This window comes from Arachis ipaensis, chromosome B1 (genome assembly GCF_059453495.1).
Source record: "Arachis ipaensis isolate K30076 ecotype BB chromosome B1, ASM5945349v1, whole genome shotgun sequence".
Classification (NCBI taxonomy): Eukaryota; Viridiplantae; Streptophyta; class Magnoliopsida; order Fabales; family Fabaceae; genus Arachis; species Arachis ipaensis.
In genome coordinates, this window is record NC_142436.1 from 119,005,460 (window position 1) to 119,014,645 (window position 9,186).

The window sequence follows — 9,186 nt, forward strand, 5'->3', positions numbered from 1 at the left end:
TTGGGCCACGCTCAATGTTGAAGACTCCAAGCCCGGCATGAAGACATCCCTCAAATCCCAGGATGCAATAATCAAGGTCCATATTCAATTATACACATCATTAGAGGCCTTAATCACATCCAAAGATTGAAGACTCAAGAGATTAGTTATCATTAATTTCTTCTAGAAACATAAAGATTTGGTTGTTAGGATTGGTTTCTAGAATTATATTTGAATTATTATTTTGATTTGAATTTGAAAGTAAGTAGTTAGCTATCTTATCTTTCCGAAGGATAAGATTAGGGTTAGTTCTGAATTTGAATTCTAGAATTAGGATATAAATAAGTAAACCTTTTTCACAAGAGAGGGAATCTAGAGGGGGAGGATCTTCAGATCTAAATCCATCAATCATCCATCAAGCACCTCTCTTATTAGGTTTGGTTACTTTTATCATGAGTAAATAATCCCTTTGTCAAAGGGTTAGAAGCTCTGTTTATGTTCTCTATGGATTGTTAATCTAAGTCTTATTTTATTTTGAGGTAGTGCATTGATCTGTTTCATGATTGAGTTATTTGTTCTTCATTCTTTAAAGAATTAGTAGTATCGGAAGGTATGTTAATCCCGTTTTGAAATATTTTATTATTTTGAAAAACTGAATATCTGAATTATTGATAAACCACTATTTTATGGTATATTTTGGATTGAATTGAGTGGATTTTGTCAATTATTCTCACACTTATTCATGTAAATTGCATGTTTTTAAGTTTCCTTCCTAATTTTGTGCTATGATTGAAAACATGCTTCCTAAGCCTTAAAATCACTAATTTTTAATCCTCTTTTATTATCATTTAATGTCGTGATTTGTGTGTTAAGTGTTTTCAGGGTTTATAGGGCAGGAATGACTAAGACGATAGAAAGGAAGCATGCGAAAGTGGAAGAAACACAAGAAATTGAAGTTTTGAGGAGCTGCTGTCCACGCACACGCATGGCTGATGCGTACGTGTGGCCAGTGCAAAGTCCAGCGACACGTACGCGTGACGAGCGTCACGTGCTGCAATTAACAGAAAACGCTGGGGGCAATTTCTGGGCTGCTTTTAGCCCAATTTCAAGCCCGAAAATGAATATTAGAGGCTGCAGAGTGGGACGAATCAACGATTCAATCACTTTTCATTCATTCACAATTTTAGGTTTTAGATGTAGGTTTCTAGAGAGAGAGAGGCTCTCTCTTCTCTCTAAGTTTAGGGTTTCTTCTTTCAATTTTTCTTAGGTTCAGATTTCAATCTTCCTTTAATTTAGTTTTCTCTTACTTTTATTTGTTCTGGCACTTTAGTTCATCAACTCCTCTTGTTAATTTCTTTATTTTGCTAATTTAGTTTATGAGTTCATTTTTTACTCTCAATTTTCATTAATGCAATTTATGTTTCATATTTTTTATTGTTCAATTGCTTTGTTATTGTTATTTCTTTGCTTTGATTAGTCTTAGAATTTCCTATGTCTTGTTAATTTTCTATGTTTTTATTTTATGCCTTCCAAGTATTTGATAAAATACTTGATTGGATTTTAAATTATATTTTTGTGTTCTTAGCTTGGGTTGATGATTTGGAGACTCTTGATTTGTCAAAGTCTCTTGTTGATTGATAGTTGAAGATTGCCGGTTTGCTTGAACTTCACTAAATCTAGTCTTTGATTAAGACTTGTGAACTCAAGTTGATCGTAGTGCACTTGACTTTCCTTCATTAGTTAAAGGTTAACTAAGTAAAGGCAATTTACACTTACCATCACAATTGAGGATGATAATGAGGATAGGAATTCCAATTCTCAATCCTTGCTCGAACCTTTCTTAGTTGTTAGTTTATTTTCTTGTTAATTACATTACTTGTCTCTTATTACAAAAACCCCAAAAGATACCTTTTCATAAACAATAATAAACTACACTTCCCTGCAATTCCTTAAGAGATGACACGAGGTTTAAATACTTCGGTTAATTTTATTGGGTTTGCTTAAGTGACAAACAATCTAAACATTGATTGAGGTTTAATTGTGGGTTTAGAACTATACTTGCAACACGATATTTTTGTGAAAATCTTTACTGACATTTTTCCTCCGTTAATCATAGCTTGAAAACTCTTTCACATGGCTTTTGAATTCAACTAGGAATAGTGTTTCAATTAGTGTGTGACGACACATGATTTTCAATCACTCTAGTTTTGAATGTAACACCCTAACTATCAAAATGTCACACTTCCGGCTATGCCACTTTGATAGCTCGGATATTACGACGACTCTTATAATATTTAATACTAAAATATGAGCCTATTTAAAATATTAAACCGTATAACTGCTCCAAGATACTTTTTGTTAGGTAACATACATGCATACATACAATACAGCTAACAAAACTCACAAAGAATACATATATATATATATATATATTAATTAATAATTTTACAAGAATTAACTAATACAATTCCTATCCCTCTTACATAATGTATAAAGATAAAGGCGAGAGAACAATAAATAATAACTAAAGCAATATTAAACATCACGACAACAACAACTAGGTAAACTCTTCGTGACTTCTGCGTCCATATCCTGAAAAAGGAAATTTGTAGGGGGTAAGAACATCATCCTCGAAAGGATTCTCAGTAGAGGATTTTTGAAAATTACTATAATAGGATACGTGAAGGTAAAACCGTTAAAGTGATTAATAACCATCTTATGCATCTTTTCAAAACCAAAGGTTTAATATCAAAAATCCAAAATCCTCTCTGAAAGAGAAAACTGTTAAATTCCTCAATAAAATAAACCAACAGCCTTCTTGAAAGTTTTCCTTACATAGTATGAATGACCAAGTGATGAGCGGATAATTTGTACCCTTTTTGGCATTGTTTTTACATAGTTTTTAGTATGTTTTAATTACTTTTTATTATATTTTTATTAGTTTTTATGTAAAAATCACATTTCTGGACTTTACCATGAGTTTGTGTGTTTTTATGTGATTTCAAGTATTTTCTAGCTGAAATTGAGGGATCTGAGCAAAAGTCTGATTCAAAGGCTAAGAAAGGACTGCAGATGCTGTTGGATTCTGACTCTCCTGTACTCGAAGTGGATTTTCTGGAGCTACAGAGGCCCAACTGGTGCGCTCTTAATTGCGTTGGAAAGTAGACATCTTAGGCTTTCCAGAAATATATAATAGTCCATACTTTGCCCGATATTTGATGGCCCAAACTGGCGTTCAAACGCCCACCAAAGACCCTTTTCTGGAGTAAAACGCCAGAACTGGCACCAAAACTGGAGTTAAACGCCCAAACTGGCACCCAAGCTGGCGTTTAACTCCAAGAATGGCCTATGCACGTGAAAGCTTCAATGCTCAGCCCAAGCACACACCAAGTGGACTCCGGAAGTGGATTTCTGCACTATCTGCACTTAGTTACTCATTTTCTGTAATCCTAAGTTACTAGTTTAGTATAAATATCACTTTCTACTATTGTATTCGGATACTTTTATCATCTTATGCCATTTTTCAAATTGGGAGGCTGGCCATTCGGCCATGCCTAGACCTTTTTCTCTTATGTATTTTCTACGGTGGAGTTTCTACACCTCATAGATTAAGGTGCGGAGCTCTGCTGTTCTTCATGAATTAATGCAAGTACTATTGTTTCTCTTTCAATTCATGCTTATTTCTTCTCCAAGATATACTCTCGTACTTAATATAGTTAAGTCAGAATGAAGGGGTGACCCATGACAATCACACACTATCTTCGTTACTTGCTTAGCCAAGATCCGCGTGCCTGACAACCACAAGCGGTCTACATGATATTCAACATAGTCATTGGATGACAGCCAGAGTATAGTCTCTTGGGTCTCTGATCCTCGGATTTGACTTGCCTCTCCTAACAACAGAGCATTCGAATCTGTGAGATTAGAACCTTCGTGGTAGAGGCTAGAACCAATTGGCAGCATTCCTGAGAACCAGAAAGTCTAAACCTTATACGTGGTATTCCGAGTAGGATCTGGGACGGGATGACTGTGACGAGCTTCAAACTCACGAATGTTGGGTGCAGTGACAGTGTGCAAAAGGATAGAGAGATCCTATTCTGACACAAGTAAGAACCGACAGATGATTAGCCATACGGTAGCTGTGCCTGTTATTTTTCATCTGAGACGAGAAATCCGACAGTTGATTAGCCATACAAAAACCATACCTAGACCATTTTCACTGAGAGGACGGATGGTAGCCATTGACAACGGTGATCCACCAACATACAGCTTGCCATGGAAGGGAGCACGCATGATTGGATGAAGACAATAGGAAAGCAGAGGTTCAGAAGCAACAAAGCATCTCCAAACGCTTATCTGAAATTCTCACCAATGAATTACATAAGTATCCTATTTTATTTTATGCTTTATTTATCTTTTAATTATCAAAACCTCATAACCATCTGAATCCGCCTGACTAAGATTTACAGGATAACCATAGCTTGCTTCAAGCCGACAATCTCTGTGGGATCGACCCTTACTCGCGTAAGGTTTTATTACTTGGACGACCCAGTGCACTTGCTGGTTAGTTGTACCGGAGTTGTGAAAAGTGTGATCACAATTCCGTGCACCAAGATTTTGGCGCCGTTCCCGGGGATTGTTCGAGTTTGGACAACTGACGGTTCATCTTTTTGCTTAGATTGGGTAATTTTATTTTATGTTTAAACATTTTATTTTTTTTATTTTCGAAAAAAAAATAAATACACAAAAAAATTAATAAAATCATAAAACCAAAAAAATTTTATGTTTCTTGTTTGAGTCTTGTGTCAAATTTTAAGTTTGGTGTCAATTGCATTCTTTTAATTTTCTTAGATTTTCGAAAATTCATGCATTGTGTTCTTCTTTGATCTTCAAGTTGTTCTTGATGATTTTTCTTGTTTGATCTTTAATTTTTCTTGTTTTGTGTGTTTTTTTGTTTTTCATATGAATTTTCAAATTATTAGTGTCTAAACATTAAAAATTTCTAAGTTTGGTGTCTTGCATGTCTCTCTTTTCTTAAAAATTTTCAAAAGTATGTTCTTGATGTTCATCTTGACATTCAAAGTGTTCTTGGTGTTCATCCTGACATTCAAAGTGTTCTTGCATGCATTATTTGTTTTAATCTTAAATTCTTATGTCTTGTGTCATTTTATTGTTTTTCTCTTTCTTCATTAATTCAAAAATCAAAAATAATATATTTCCCTTATTTTACTCATAAATTTCAAAATTTTGGGTTGACTTAGTCAAAAATTTTCAAAATTTAGTTGTTTCTTGTTAGTCAAGTCAAAATTTCAATTTAAAAACTTTATCTTTTCAAATCTTTTTCAAAAATCAAATCTTTTTCATTTTTCTTTCATGTTTTCCGAAAAAATTTTTTAATTAATTTTCAAAATCTTTCTCTTAATTTTATTTCATAATTTTCAAAATTATTGCTAACATTTAATGTTTTGATTCAAAAATTTCAAGTTTGTTACTTTCCTGTTAAGAAAGGTTCAATCTTTAAATTCTAGAATCATATCTTTTAGTTTCTTGTTAGTCAAGTCATCAACTTTAATTTTCAAAATCAAATCTTTTTAAATTTCTTTTTCAAATCTTTTTCAAAATAAATTTCAATCATATCTTTTTCAAAACTTAATTTCAAAATCTTTTTCTAACTTCTTATCTTTTCAAAATTTATTTTCAAATCTTTTTCAATTGACCACTTGACTTGTTTGTTTTAATTTTAAAAAGTTTACTATTTCTTATCTTTTTCAAAACCACCTAACTACTTTTCCACTTCTAATTTTCAAAAATCACTAACCACTTTTTCAAAATTCTTTTTAATTAACTAATTGTTTTAAATTCTAATTTTATTTTATTTCTTTTCTTAAATTTCAAATTCTAACTTAATTAATTAAATAAATAAAATTTTTTTCTTCTCCCTCTTTTAAAAAAAATTCGAATACTCTCTCTCTCATCTCTTTCTATTTATTTAATTATTTACTAACACTTCTCTTCTACTCATAATTCGAACCCTCTCCCCCTGTCTGTGTTTGAATTCCTCTTATTTCTCTCTCTACCTCATTCTTCTATTCTTATACTCACATAAAGGAATCTCTATACTGTGACATAGAGGATTCCTCTTCTTTTCTGTTCTCTTCTTTTTCATATGAGCAGGAATAGGGATAAAGATATTCTTGTTTGAAGCTGGTCCTGAACCTGAAAGGACTCTAAAGAGGAAACTAAGGGAAGCTAAAGCATAACACTCTGGAGAGGACCTTACAGAAATTTTTGAAAAAGAAGAAGACATGGCAGCCGAACCCAACAACAATGGTGGAGATGCAAGGAAGATGCTTGGTGACTTTACTGTACCAACTTCAGACTTCTATGGAAGAAGCATCTCAATTCCTGCAATTGGAGCAAACAACTTTGAGCTTAAGCCTCAATTAGTTTCTCTAATACAGCAGAATTGCAAGTTTCATGGACTTCTATTGGAAGATCCTCATCAGTTCTTAGCTGAATTCTTGCAAATCTGTCACACTGTTAAGACCAATCGGGTTAATCCTGAGGTCTACAGACTTATGCTTTCCCCTTTGCTGTAAGAGACAGAGCTAGGATATGGTTGGACCCACAACCTAAAGAAAGCCTGAACACTTGGGAAAAGTTGGTCAATACTTTCTTGGCCAAATTTTTTCCACCTCAAAAGATAAGCAAGCTTAGAGTGAAAGTCCAAACATTCAGACAGAAGGAAGGTGAATCCCTCTATGAAGCTTGGAAAAGATACAAGCAATTGATTAGAAGGTGTCCTTCTGACATGCTTTCAGAATGGAGCATCTTATGTATATTCTATGATGGTCTGTCTGAATTGTCTAAGATGTCATTGGACCACTCAGCTGGTGGATCTCTTCATCTAAAGAAAACCCCTGCAGAAGCCCAGGAACTCATTGAGATGGTTTCAAATGACCAGTTCATGTACACTTCTGAAAGAAATCCTATGAATAATGGGATGACTCAGAAGAAATGAGTTCTTGAGATTGATACTCTGAATGCCATATTGGCTCAGAACAAAATATTGACTCAGCAAGTCAATATGATTTCTCTGAATCTGACTGGAATGCAAGCTGCATCCGGCAGTACTAAAGAAGCCTCCTCTGAAAAAGAAGCTTATGACCCTGAGAATCTTGCAATGGAAGAGGTGAATTACATGGGAAAATCCTATGGAAACACTTACAATCCTTCATGGAGGAATCATCCTAATTTCTCATGGAAGGATCAACAGAAGCCTCAACAAGGCTTCAATAATAATAATGGTGGGAGAAATAAGTTTGGCAATAGCAAGCCTTTTCCATCATCTTCTCAGCAACAGACAGAGAATTCTAAGCAGAGCATCTCTGACTAGCAACCATAGTCTCTGATCTATCTAAGACCACTCTCAGTTTCATAACTGAAACAAGGTCCTCCATCAAAAACTTGGAGGCACAAGTGGGCCAGCTGAGTAAAAGAGTTACCGAAATTCCTCCTAGTACTCTCCCAAGCAATACAGAAGAGAATCCAAAGAGAGAGTGCAAGGCCATCAATATACCCAAAGTGGCCGAACCTATAGAGGAGGAAGAGGCAATGATTTTCAGTGAGGAAGACCTCAATGGACGCCTACTGACCACTAAGGAGTTCCCTAATGAGGAGCCAAAGGAATCTGAGGCTCATACAAAGACCATAGAGATTCCACTGAACTTACTGTTGCCATTCATGAGCTCTAATGAGTATTCTTCCTCCGAAGAAGATGAAGATATTGTTGAAGAGCAAGTTGCTCAGTATCTAGGAGCTATCATAAAGTTGAATGCCAAGTTATTTGGTAATGAGACTTGGGAGGATGAACCTCCATTGCTCATCAATGAACTGACTGCTTTGGTTCAACTGAAATTACCTCAAAAGAAATTGGATCCCGGAAAGTTCTTAATACCTTGTACCATAGGCACCATGACCTTTGAGAAGGCTCTGTGTGACCTGGGGTCAGGAATAAACCTCATGCCACTCTCTATAATGAAGAAACTAGGGATCTTTGAGGTACAAGCTGCAAGAATCTCACTAGAATTGGCAGACAAATCAAGGAAACAGGCTTATAGACTTGTAGAGAATGTCTTAGTGAAGGTTGAAGGCCTATACATCCCTGCTGACTTCATAATCCTAGACACTGGGAAGGATGAGGATGAATCCATTATCCTTGGAAGACCCTTCCTAGCCACAGCAAGAGCTATAATTGATGTGGACAGAGGAGAGTTAGTCCTTCAATTGAATGAGGACTACCTTGTGTTTAAATCTCAAGGATCTTCCCCTGTAACCATGGAGAAGAAGCATGAAAAGCTTCTCCCAATACAGAGTCAAGCAGAGCCCCCACATTCAAATTCTAAGTTTGGTGTTGGGAGGCCACCATTAAGCTCTAAGTCTCTGTGAAGCTCTCTAAGAGCTCACTGTCAAGCTATTGACATTAAAGAAGCACTTATTGGGAGGCAAGCCAATGTTATGTAATTATATTTATTTTTATAGACATTTATTTTCCATTGTCATGGTATGTTTTCTTTAGGTAGATGATCATGTGGAGTCATAAAAACAGCTGCAGAATTAAAGCGGAATCAAAAACAGCATCAAAAACAGCACACCCTGGAGGACAGGCTTACTGGCATTTAAACGCCAGTAAGGATAGTAGAATGGGCGTTTAACGCCCATGCAGGCAGCATTCTGGGCGTTCAGAAAAACACCAGTAAAGAAGGATTCCTGGCGTTTAACGCCAGCCAGGGTATCTGGCTGGGCGTTAAATGCCCAAAGAGGCAGTCAAGTGGGCGTTAAACACCATAATGGATAGCATTCTGGACGTTTAACGCCAGGATGACACAAGGGAGATAATTTTGTTTCCAAATCGATTTTTTTTCAATTTTTTATGTTTTAATTCATAATTTTTTGCATCAAACATGTTTTAAATGTTCATCTTTCAATTTATATTTTCAAAAAATTAATAATCTTTCCAATTCTTTTTAATTCTTTTTCAATTCTTTTCAATTCCTTCCAAAACGTTTTTAGAATTTACATATCTTTTCAAATTATTTTCAACTCTTTTTAATTTTTCTTGTATACAGTAATAAGTTTTCAAAATTAATTGCATCATTCTTCTTCTACTCCCTTCTATTTTATTTTGCTCGAGGATGAGCAAAGCTT